Source organism: Taeniopygia guttata, chromosome 1 (genome assembly GCF_048771995.1).
Source record: "Taeniopygia guttata chromosome 1, bTaeGut7.mat, whole genome shotgun sequence".
Lineage (NCBI taxonomy): Eukaryota > Metazoa > Chordata > Aves > Passeriformes > Estrildidae > Taeniopygia > Taeniopygia guttata.
Window position 1 is genome coordinate 48,735,459 of NC_133024.1, and position 13,089 is coordinate 48,748,547.

At 40.2% G+C, this 13,089-nt stretch overlaps 1 protein-coding gene across 9 annotated transcripts in view; it reads left to right on the forward strand.

Moving 5' to 3' along the window:
• The window catches only part of KLF12 (KLF transcription factor 12), a 234,656-nt gene that overhangs the window by 212,158 nt on the left and 9,409 nt on the right, over nt 1–13,089 (forward strand). The gene's annotated exons all lie outside the window — the stretch shown is intronic.

Genomic DNA, 13,089 nt, shown 5'->3' on the forward strand with positions numbered 1-13,089 from the left:
ACCCAGAGATTGGCTTGCAAAGGTGCTTCTCTTTCACTGCTGAGTACAGAGGAAGCCCGGATACCTGCCAGGCTGTGAGCTGACCGAAACAAATTCCCATGCCAAAATACAACTGCATGAAGTGTTTTGTAGTCATGCTGGTAGTTGGTTTATTACTTCCGGGAAAAAGAAAAATAACATCAAATCAAAAAGCTTCATTAAATAGTCAGCTGATAACTGCTTTATATTGACATTGCAGCAGGCATGATGAAAGAAGTATAGTGTAGAAAAAATGGTCAGTGCTGAATTTAGCCAGTGGATCCACTGAGAAAACCTTGTGTCATGCTGTTAAAATTAAATGTGTTTTACGGGACACTTCAGAGGTCTTGATAAGGTCTTGGTATATCCAGACTTACATGTAGCCTTGGCCATGAGCGTTCTCATCTTGTACTTGCCCATGTCCTAATCTCATCTTGCATTTTTTATCTTGGCCTTTACTTTTGCTTCAGGCAAAAGAAGTTAATTATTCACGTATGACCCACAGTAATTAGTGCAGTTTTGGATAAGTATAAATGAAGTATGACAGCTATGCACGCAAGAGTGAGCAAGTTTCAGTAGGAAACTTTCTGAGAAAAGATCACAGAAACTCAGCATTGCATAATCTGTACCTTATTTTTTTTAGGCAGGCTGATCTTGCTGACAGTTGTTTACCTAAGCAGTATGTGCTTGAGAACTTTTTTTTTTTTCATTTACTCGATGATTTAAAAGTTCTTTTCCAAAGTACATTATTTTTTGTGCATAGCCACTGAAACATTCACAGTACTTTAGACACAGGAGGAAAAATAATGTGGTATTATGATAGGATGAACATATTTGTTGGTTGGGAGGTATGCTTCTTTTCATCCTAATGGAAACAGAATATTATAAATGGTAACAGCTGAATTTAATTCTCTTGGAGTATCTCCTAGGTTTTTTAAGTATGCTGTCATCTAGCTCCACAGTATTTGCCACCAGTGTCCTCAAAACTTGGTGTGCTGGTGTGGGCATGCAGTCCACTTGGGGGCGGACTTGAATTGTGAATTGTCTCTCTGACTGGGAAAATTGTGAGTGAAACCTCTGATAGACAGAGCATTGCATAAATCACAAGCACGGGTATTAAATTTCTCTTTCTAGTATCAGCTTCTTGTTTCTGTTTTGCCAGATCATCAAATAGAGCTATCAGGAGGTATCAGGTGTGATGGAGAGCCTTCAGGGCTTGCAGGCAATCTCGCAGCTCAGGTTTATCAACTCTTTCTGCAAGGACAAACTGTGAGAAATTGACTCACTGGACTTTCATTGAGCTAGTTTCTGCTTCAATGAACTTAAAGAAAATTACTAATGTGTGACTCCACAAAGGAATAATCTTTAAAAATGGGAAAAACAGCAGGCATGGGTTGCATTCCCAGTTTGTGTTCACCTGTGTTGCACTTGGCACAGGTGCTGGTGCTGGCCCCAGGAGTGGGGAGAGTGTAAATGCTCTTTGGGGGTGTGCACCTAAGGGCTGTGCAGCCCTGGTGGGACCCACCTTCTTCATTTTGCTGCTTTTACTTGGAAGTTGGAGAAGAAAACAAGTCAGAATGCTATTTGATTATCTGTAGTGGCTATTTCAGTCCTTTCAAGCAGTACTAAAGTTGCCATTGACACTTCCAATATGACATCTGAGTCCTACAGCCTAGTAATACTGGTTCTTTACACTGTATGAACTTCTAAACATCTGAAATTGCTCATGGTTAAATCCAGTTCTAGTTCATCATGGCTACCCCCTTAGCACATGGAGAAGCCTAAGGAGCTTAAAACATTGTATGAATCATCCTGAAGAAGTTAACAAAGAAAGAAGATGTCTGCTTTGAGGTAATGTGGGACATAATTTTAGTGTCTGAAACACAAGAGATTTGTTCCGTCTCACCTCCACCGTGTTTCCATTTACTGTAGTAGTAATCAGCGCTCTGTATTTCTGTGCAACCTTATTTCAGTTGTTAATTTAACATTTCTGAAAGGACATGACAGTGCGGCTTTCTGGGGTCAACAGCTGCAAAAGCCCGGGACTTTCCAGCATGAAGTGGGAATGGATTTAATCCATGGGTGTAGGCACCATATATCCAGGCATGGCTTTGCTCCTGCCTCGGAGGAGTGGAGGAGGCCAAGGTCTGTAACCAGAGCACTTTTGTGGGACTCAGGTACTGTGTTGCAACTGCTGCTCTTCATCCTGCCGCGGTGGGCACTGGGTCTGAGGCACCCTTCTCAGTGCTGCTGCTGCAGTAGAGGGGCTGCTCTGGCAGGCTCTTGCAGAGCCAGGCTGAATATAGCCCCCCAAGCCAAGGGAATTGTTTTAGTGTTTGGTGCTTTGTCCTTGATCAACGCCTATATCATTCCTGAGAGATGAGAGCAAATACCTTTGCCACAGACGTAGTGAAGCCTATTTGTCATTGTCAAGGGGTCTTCAGCAATTTTACATGGAGACAGTAAACATTTCAGAAATACAGATTTGTACCTGAGAAAATGACAGCATTCCCTCCCCAAGATGTTCATTTGTAGCTGTGTTGAGACACCACCCTAGAAGAGAGAGGACTAGTGAGTACATGGGTGTTTTATTTAGTCTGTGCTTTTTCAAACATTGCATTCCTCTCACTCACTGTTGCTCCATATATTATTTTAATATGAAGGGGCCCCTGTCATTAGTCTTTGTTCACATTTTCCTTTGAGCGCTTTCAGAGTGGACTTAAAAAGTCAGAGGCACCGAAAAAGCTATTTTTGTTCTGTAAGTTTGAAAACTCCATTCATTACCTGTTGTTTTTTTAAGGTCTGTTTAATGCCTTTTGCTAACTATAAGTTCCAGAGAGATATTTACAGATTTGTAATCCCTTCTTTAGACAAATATTGGGAAGAAGCAACATTTTTAAAATAATCTGTCTGGATTTTACTTGAACTGTGTAGATTTTTGGTCTCTAGCACCTCTTTGTCACCTACCTGCCAGACTCACTCACTCAAAGAAAACCCCAGCTTTTATTTCTCATGTCCTGTGTTCTTCTTGTCCCTGAGCTCTTCCTGTATCGTGAAAATCTGTCAAGTGAAAAAACCTCCAAAAGCGGGTTCTTATGCTGTTTCAGAAACTGGGAATTTAAATAAACAAAGTCAATTTAAAACTTAATTTGCTTTAAGTAAAATAGGAGGCTCTATTTGTGTTGGGTGATGCTTTTATTTTGTAAGAAATACTTTCTTTTAGTGTTTAAAATTTACTGCCAGTTTCAATAAACAGTAGAGCTTTCCAATGTGAAAACTAGTATATTTCACAGAAGTTTTCCTTTCTAGCCTTTCTGCTCTTTCTTCATGCAATTTCTCTTTAGAAGATAAACTCATTATTTAATAAATGAAACTTCAGCCTAGTCCATTGATGTGGCAGGCTTCACATTTCAGGACAGAAATATATTTAAGAGCAGATGTCTACTGGTGCAGTATATACCAGAGGTGTAAGGGCAGACTCACCCAAGCCACCACAGCCTAGAAAGGTGATGTAGAAGTGGGAACTTCTGGATGTAGTGAAATCGTTGTCTGAGCCCAGCTAGTTACAAGCAGGTGTCCATACCAGAAGGAGCTTGTATATCCAGTTCTCCTCCAATAGCTGCTCTGTGGAAAGTTAAATTATTTAGTTTCTGGCACATTTTTCAAGCTCTGAATTCACCTTACACACAGGGAGTCATTCCTCTGCATTGTAGGTCTGATGCTGTGCCGATATGGAAGAGTGCCTGTGTGGTTATTCCAAGGCACTTTGATGGGAAAGCGAGTCTAATTGCATCTGTGATTACTTTCAGTCTCAAGGTTATGAAAAATATTTTCAACAGTGCCCCTTGACTTTGTAAATATGGGGTGCATATGTGTTTTGTCTGTGTGTGGCACGAGGGAATAATGATAATTTCATTATGCAGAATAAGATTTTTCTCGAAGCCAACCTTTTAGTACTTAATGCTCTACCTCCAAAGAACTGCAGTTCATCTCAGGTCTCTGGCGTGATTGTGGTCTACAATGTGTAGCCCCAAAGTGCCATGAAGGCAAGAAAGATGTCTTTACTCCCACTACTTCCAAAACATTTTCCCAGATGTTGCACCCAGACCTGGAGGAATAAATACACACTACAGGATTTACAACTCTTGCAGCCCACTCAGTCCCCAGCAGAGGGAACAACAATTTGTTGCTGGTGATAACCCGTGTCTTTTGGGAAGTGTGTCTGAAGTTGCTTGTGCCCATCCTGTCCTTGTCAGGACAACCTTCAGTCATAAACACAGTTTTTGAGAGTGCAGCATGCTCAGAACTGCACGTAAGTGGCATAAAAGCTTTTTAAAAAAATGTTGTAATCAGGTTTTTTTTCTTTCCTGCTTTCTTTTCTTTCGTGCATAAAAGAAAACAAGAGTAGCTCCTGAAAATTATGCTTTCACTCTCACTTTTTTTGCAAATAAGCAGTTAGAAACAAGGGTAAATTCTACAAAAAAATCTTGTTTCATGGGAAGGTAAAAAGATCTGATGAAACCTGTGTAGGGGGAGGAGTTATTTTCTGTACTTCAGTGTTTTCTCCACGTAGGATAGGAAATAGTGATAATTCAGTCACATTAATGAGCTTTCCCCTTGTCCCTTCTCAATGCATTTTTTTTTTTCAGCTGATATTTTTCTTGAATGTTATGTATATTTAGTCTGAATTTTATTGTGATAAAAATTATTATGTATTCTTTTGGAAAGTTTAATTACATTTCCAACTCAAATGGGAGGTAAGTTTTTTAATGCTCTGTTTCTATACACAGTTTGGCACAGCAGTGCCCACCGTCTGCTTGAGCCTGACTTCTAGCATTGTGCAAACACCAAATAATCAGTTGTTGAAAACTGTGAGACAAAGCTTATCCTTTGGAGCCTTTTAGTTATTTTTTATTTGGAGTGTTCTTTATTATTTCTTTGTCAGGTTTCATTGTTGGTTTGGGGTTTTTGGTTTTTTTCAAGAAACAAAAGGTCCGAGTTTCATATTGAGAAACATGAGTATTTCTTCTGCTGAACATGGTAGAACAATGCTAGGAGGAGTCACAGAACCAGCACTGAAGGTGGATGGGTAGGGAAGTGTCACTTGTTTGGTGACTCCCTTGCAGTTGTAGACCACAGTGAAGGAAAGTTGTTTTCTTTGGGGAAGGCCAGATTAAAGCCCAAGCCTGCAGCACCCCAGTTACAGACAGTAAATGTGCCAATCTGCTGGCACCCTCCATACACTTGGCTGCTGATGGAAGTATGGATCTGTTGCATCACCTTTCCCAAATACTTCAGTGAGTGAAGGCTGCTATAAGAAGCAAAACCTCAGTTTTTTCCCACAGTACCAGAAAGTCAATAGTCCCATGTATTTGTTGTGGCTGTTGTGAAGAAGAAAACTTCATGTCATCTTTCACTACAGATATAGCTATAATATATATATGTTAAGTATATATGTATGTGAACTTAACATGCACTTAAAAACTTACATATACACACAATTTCATACAGAAAACAAATTTCAGAAAACTATATTTTTCATGAACTTTTGGGATTTGTTTGGCTCCTGGATTCAGGTGCACAGGAGGAGGCCTTTTACATTTCCAAGTGTTTTACTTTTTCTATTTTTAAAATTTGTCATGCTGCATCAGCAGCACCCTTGGCAATGTATGTAACTAATCCTTGTCTTCAAGCATTGATTCATTCATATGTCACATAGTGTTTAGTAGGGCCCATTCTGGGGCAAAGTCTCTGCAGAAGCCCCAAAAAGAGAAAATATGGAATTTGCTTGGATTCCCCCTCTTTCTCATTTTTCTGTGCATGTGGTTACAGAACAGACCAGACACTGATATAATGGGTTTGCCTTCTTAAATTACAGCAAATTTTGTGATTGTAGTCCCAAAGGCTTTTTTTGCTGGGATTTGTATTTAAATAACAACAGACTGGGGCAGCTGTATAGCTAGAGTGGCATGTGGGACAATAGTAGTAGAAGAAAAGAAGTCGAGAAAGAAACAAGGATCTGGTCTTGCAGAGGGAATGAAAAGAAGGGCCAGGATGACAAACATGACCAAAGCTCATCAGTGCAATGAAGTGAAAATGTGTTTGTGTGTTTTGATGTGAGAAAAGGACTCCCACCTGAATTATCACAAGTGGAGTTTGTAAATAATGAGTTCAAGGGCTTCCAAAGTGTAATGAAGTCTGTCTCTTCTCCTAGAGTGGAGGTTGTCACTGTATATTTGAACTGAAGAAATAGTTTTGTTTGTGGTTTCCACGTGAAGAAACCATGTCCCTGTCCTTTGCCTAAGTCAGACTGAGAACAAGACAGAAAAACGTGAACTTCAAGACGTGTCCCAGGCAGCACAGTATGTTCCTGTTCTGCTCATAGAAATTGTTTTGCCAGACTTGCTCAACTGATACAAAACTAATCTCTTCCTGGAAAGATATTTTATTTGCATATTTTGACAATACTGAAACATAAAAGTCAAATTGCCTATGTTCACCAAAGAGAGAATTTGTAACTGCATTAAGTAAATAATTGAATTAGATTTTTGCATCAAAATGATTGAAAATATTTCAAAGTTTTAAAGGGTTTAAGCTAAGATCTAGTACTTTCATTAGAGAAAGTAAAGTGTGTCCTAATGTGTAAGTCATAGCCTTGCTGTTCACTCTTGGCAGTTTTGGGGAGGCTGATGCTCACTGGCTTGGTTTTCCTAGCTGCAGAATGGACTGTGATATTTGTTACACAGTACAACTGTGAAGAGAGTCTTTTATGAGGAATTATATTTTCAAAAAAGTTTTGTAAGGCACTTCAGAGTTGTAAAGTGCTTGATAAGTGCTCTATTTTTTCATTAAAAAATTATACTAATAAAAATATCACATAAAATGTAAGAATTGTCATTTTTCCCTTTCCACATGTCTGAAAGCTAAGTTCCCCTCTTCCTCTGGGAGTGCCTGAGGATGTTCATTATCAGATAGTGTTTTTGCTGTTATAAGATTCTTTTCTGCCTGAAATGGCTTATTTTTAGTAGAAAAGCAAAATCTAATTAGCCATCATTTGTGATTTTCAGTGTATGATTTTTTTCTCCTAGTGTCCTGTCAGTATGGGTGCACTAAAACTGTTCTGTATGCTTCAGAACAATTCTGATGTTTACATGGGGGCTGAAAACAGCTGACATAAATACTATACATTACATATATTGCATAACATCCTGTAGCAGAAACCAAACGAGGAATCACAAGGAGATGTCCTCAACCCTGCAAAACTGCAGCTCTGTTTACTTCGACTAGAAAATGTAGCATAACAGACATAGGCAGAGGCATGCTTGCTTGCTAATTTATTTTCTTACAATTTGTTTCGAGCTAAATCCTTATGACCTCAGTCTATTTTCATGTGGGGAATACTTTCCAAAATAATGACAGTAGAAACTTGGAGCATTAAGATGTATGTAGCAGAACTGGGCATGTTCCACCTATTGAACTGTGCAAATTTCACTAAAAACCATTGTATTTTGTGAATGGGGTAAGCAGTTGTCTTCTCCATGCCCCCATCCTTCCTGTCTGAAATTACTACACAAATCTCTACATCAGGTTTTGTTTCCATATGCTTTCTAACTTTGTCTTTCACAGAGTGATGAAAGCTTAACATAGAAAAAAAAATCCAACTAGATTGCTAAACCTTTACCCCTGAACAGTCCCCTGTGTTTATTTCCTCATTGGCTCTTACTTGGAATAAAAGTGTTAGCAACATTTCAAAATGCTGCTTGCCACTGCAGGAAGGAGCTGCAGAAAAGTGACATAATAACCCAAGAGTCATGGTGACAATTCCATGTGCAGAAAAAAATGATGGGGGTGTCTGAGGAGGACATAAATAAGAAGGGACATGGCACTTACCTGTAATACCAGAAAGAGAGGGAAGTTGATGCCAGAGCAAGAGAACTGTTTACAGCTTGAGCACTGGGATATTTTCTGTTGGTAGTAGACAGTGTTTCTTCATGGCTGCCAAGAGCCTGCTAAACTGCTGGATAAATGAAACTTAAATAATAGACAAATGAAAGGAACTGCAAATGGGCAGAAGGAGTACATAGGGCATCTGCAGTTGCAGTAAATAAGGTTCCTCACCTAAGGAATGAATATAAGCCAGCTCTGTTTCCTGGAGTGCCAGAACAGTTTCCCTGCTGGCAGAATAACCCATAACTATTTACGTGGTGGTTTTGTGGTGTCTGTCTTTGAAAAATCTGGTCTGGCATCAAATACTGTTGATACCAGCTAGTTGATGGGCAGAGGATAACTACTGAGGAGTATCCCACGTGGGAAATTCTGCATGGTGCAGAACAGACCCTGGTCCCTTCATCTGTTACGTGGCATTGGGCTGGTACCTACACAGAGTTTTTTTTTAATAAGGAGTACGTAAATGTCATTGGGTTATAAAGTAAAAGTTCAAGAGATTTATTTCCCTCAGTGAATGGTCTTCCAGATGTCAGGGTACATGAATAAAGATATGAGAAGACAGATGTTGGGCTGTGTGAAGGGTGGAAAATTTTGAAGTGCCTGAACAGTGGTCATTATTCAGCATTATTAATTCAATACTTGAAGAGTTTTGGAGGATTTAATGAGCAGTAATTGTAACCATGTTCCTAAGTGCCTAAGTGAGAGGAGTCATGGTAGGTTAGGAGAAATAATATGGTAAAAGTAATTAAACTAATTTGGTTTGTCGCATCTGGACTACAAAAGGCATGGTTTTGGAGGGCTCTTAGAAATAGATGTTGCATTAATAGAAGGTTGAAAAATGACTATTCCCATTTGGAGCATTTACTCATCCCTTCAACTTTGTAATTAACTCCCCCAAATAATAGAAAATACTCATTTTCTACAGAGAACTGTCTAGAAATACTTTTTCATGCTCCAGGGTCCTGCTTGATCTATGTAAATGGCTGTTGTGGTGTACTGTTCACTGTCTATGTATTGCTGTACAAAGCTGCAGAATAGTATCAGAATTTCTCTGTTTTGAGATATTTTTGTCAGGTTTCAGGACGAAACAATAGAGCTCTCAAAGGCACATGCAAAACTAGAGGGTCAGCAAATGTTCAGAGCTTCAGGCATCTATTTTTAAATTGATAGGTTCTTTAAAACTTCATAGATTCAGAATATTGAACTAACAGGATTTTATCTTCCAGTTTTCTTTTTCTCCTCCTTGTAATTGCCACATGTTTTTAGTCTCTTACTGCAGCTCTTCTTGCTTCCAATTTCCCAAAACTGTCTACTGTTTTGAATTCTCTGCTCCTGTGTTTCCACCACCTCAGGCAAAACTCACACAGCCTGCATTTGCTCCTTAAAGCTGAACAAGACTTTTGAGAGTCTGGGTGCATGAGGAGTCAAAATGTGCCCATACTTGAAGCCCAAGAGTTTCTTAAACACTTAAACTCAAGTGTTCGCACAGAGACAGAAGTGTCTGAGTCAGAATGATTGAGTGTTTGATTTCAATTCCACTGCAATTCAGTCTTGAAATGTAGATAGATAGATAGATAGATAGATAGATAGATAGATAGATAGATGTACTGTCATTAAGTTCTTCCAGTTTTGTCCACCTCCTCACACACTGCTCTCTGGGTTGCCCTGCTGAGGCCCAGCTCCTCTCTGTTGGGTGCACTGAGGAGTTCAGCCGTGAGTGCTCAAGCTCTCATCAGGCAAAGCTGGTGTAGGATAGCTGACAGCAACTTCTCAGCTTGTAGGAGTTCTGCTCCTGCTGGTCCTTTGTCCATCATTTGAACTCTTGGGTCTTCTGGTTTTAACAAACTCAGTGGTTAGTCTTCATGTCTGGGATCATAACAAACAGAAGGTTAAGAGTTAGTATATGAAGAATTTTTTTTTCTAACACTCAAGCATGCACAGATAATGTAGCTGTTTAAGAGAAAAGTAGTAGTACTATTCTTTCCCTAAAAATTAGACTTTTGTAAAATGTTGATTAACCTTAATGAACAATTGTCTCTTTCACAGTTGTCTTGACAGTGGCCTTTTTAAGGTGCATGTGAGTGAATGTTTTCTTACACTAAATGTATATATTTAATTGAAAACAATGAGAGGTCCTCTTAGGTTGAGCTTGTAAGAGTGATTCTCCTTCATTGGAGTAAATACCTTGCAAGGAATGTCGTCAGTCCTGTCTCTTTCACATAGCTGAGGGCAGGGTAGGCAGGACTCACTGAGGAGGGATGCTGGAAGCAACATGTGGGAACTCCAGCTGGGTGATCTACCCTCACATCTTTCTGTCAGCTGACTTTAGTTTCTTACCCGAAATGATACTATTTTAATGGATGAACTAAAAACCTGTTTCTGGTATTTCTCATGCAAACCATCCATTTTTGCATTGGGTTCTCTGTTTTTTGCTGAGGGTAGGAAGATCTAGAATTCTGTGCACCAAGGGAAAGGATTTAATGAATATCTTCAATATTCTTGTTAGTGATCTGGACAAGGGGATCAAGTACACCCTTAGTAAGTTTGCAGATGACACCAAGTTTGGGAGTGTTGATCTGCTGGAGGGTAGGAAGGCTCTGCAGAGGGATCTGGACAGGCTGGATTCATGGGCCGAGGCCAGTTGTGTGAGGTTCAAAAAGGCTGTGTGCTGGATCCTGCACATGGGTCACAACCCCAGTCAGCACTACAGGGTGGGGCAAGAGAGGCTGGAAAGCTGCCCAGCAGAAAAGGATCTGGGGATGCCAATCAACAGTGGCTGAACATGAGCCAGTGTGTGCCCAGGTGGCCAAGAGGGCCAGTGGCATCCCAGCTTGTATCAGCAAGGGTGTGTCCAGCAGAGCCAGGGCAGTGATTGTGCCCCTGCACTTGGTACTGGTGAGACCACACCTTGAATCCTGAGTTTAATTTTGTCCTTCTCACTAAAAGAAGGACATGGAGCTGCTGGAGTGTGTCCAGAGAAGGACAGTAGAGCTGGTGAAGGGTGTGGGCGCAAGTCTTAAGAGGAATGACTGAGAGAAGTGGGGTTTCTCAGCCTGGAGAAAGAGAGAATCAGGGGAACGTTTTTGCTTTCTACAAATAGCTGAAAGGTAGTTGTTGCAAGGTGTGGGTCAGTCTCTTCTCCCAGATAATAAATGGCAGGACAAAAGGAAATGGCCTCCAGTTACACAAAGATTGCACCAAGGTAGGTTTAGATGGGATGTTAGGAAAAAATTCCTCACCCTGGTTGTCCAGTGAAGTAGTTGAGTCTCCATCCCTGAAGATGTTTAGAATTTCAGATGCTTGTAAGGAATAATCCAGAGCCTAAGAAATATCCATGTCCGAAAGTGTCTGTGGTCAAAAAAGCCAACTGAGGTAGTATCTAGTGAACAAGAGAGTTTAAAAGTGTGTTGAGGGGTGGGCAGGGCAAGTGCTGCACTTGGAAAAAAATGGGGTGGGACAGGAGCGTTGGAATCAACCTGCCAAGTTGGATGGGGGTACTGCTATATTTGTACAGTGCTCTGCACCAACTGTTTGTGGCAAGAATATCTATGTAAGACAGTTTGGTGGCAAATTTGAGCACATTTTGTAGCACTGTGTCATTGGCAAGAGTGTGCATCCCACCATCTGCCGTGTAGCTTGTGCTTGCCTGTCCAGCTCACAGCAGCTGCTGGATTTAAGATGCCCAACACTGTGGCCACCTGGTGGCAATTAATACTATTTGATGCTCTGTGCTTGGTTGGAGAGTACAAAATTATCTAGGCTGAGCTGCTGCTGGTGCAACTACAGGTTGTGGTCAGAGCCCTGATTGCTGGGTTCTCCTCACAGAAACTGTTTCCCACCCTCATCTGACATCAAAACTGTAGCACAGCCCAGATGGTGCACAGAAGGTACCAACCCAAGGAGCTCAAATGTTGCTGACAACCTTGCTGACATGTCATGCTGATGTCTGTACAGCACTCAGTTTCCTTACAGAGGCCATTTCAGCTGGATTTTTCAGGGCTGTTTGAACTTTGTGATGATACTCTTACTTGGGAATTTTCTTTTGAAACCAAGGGCTCTCTGCAAAGCATTTATTGACTTTTGAAGAGACGCAAGGAGGGAGGTTCTGCCTATGAAAAGGCAAGTGTTGCGTCACTGGTTCATGTAATTGAAATAGTTCCTTGCAAGCTGCTCATGATTCATAGGAGATAATAAATAACTGTAGAATGATTGTGCCTAACAAAGAAAGTAGTTGTTGCAGAGATGCTCTTTTGTTGTCCAGGTTGTGATTAGCTGGTCAGAGGGGAAGTAAAATTTTAGACACACAAAAGGAAGATAAATACGGACCTCACACAGTTTCCTTTCCTCAGTTTTGGTTAATGCTGAACTATGGGATTGAGGTAACTGCCAAGAGCATTTCTATAGACACTGAAGGTGAGTGATAGAAGTCACAAAGAAGTATAGCCTAAAAACATGGCCAAAGTGGGATTTTAAACAGTTTGGTTGTATTAGTCTTCTCCTCTGACATGATACAACATCATTCTTTCCTTTAAATATAAAGCAAGCTGGTGTGTTTTCCAAAAAATCTGCATTAGCCCGAGTCTGATCTCACTAAAGTAAATGGATATTTATGAACAGTGTTATGCAAGTCCCATGGCTAAGTACATTTAAAAATTGTACACTTCCTAGTAACATCTTACACAAAATTATTTTTACTGAAAGTAAGTGCAGTAAATAAAGAGGAGGTTTTGCAGACTGAATTCTTATGTTTTATTGGGAAATTGTAGTTGATTTTTACCAGCTTACTAAGAAATGTCTCAGAATGCTGTTTAAACAAATAATCAGAAACCTTCATAAACATCATAAAATAATGGGAAGTCTGTGTCAGCCCATGGTAAATTGCAGAAATATCAGGTAATCTGGTCATTTGGGAAGAAAGTGTAGCCAGACAAGATGAGAGTTGCAAACTTGTATGGTGATGATGCGAATAATTACACAGCCCTCTGTCCTGATGTAAATCCTTGCATCACCCCTGTAAGGTAGGATCTATATTATTGCCTTAATCCTATTGATTTTCTTAGTCATGTGAATGCCACGGGAATGATAAATCTCAAGGCTCTCTTCCTTATATTCAGCAGATCCAGT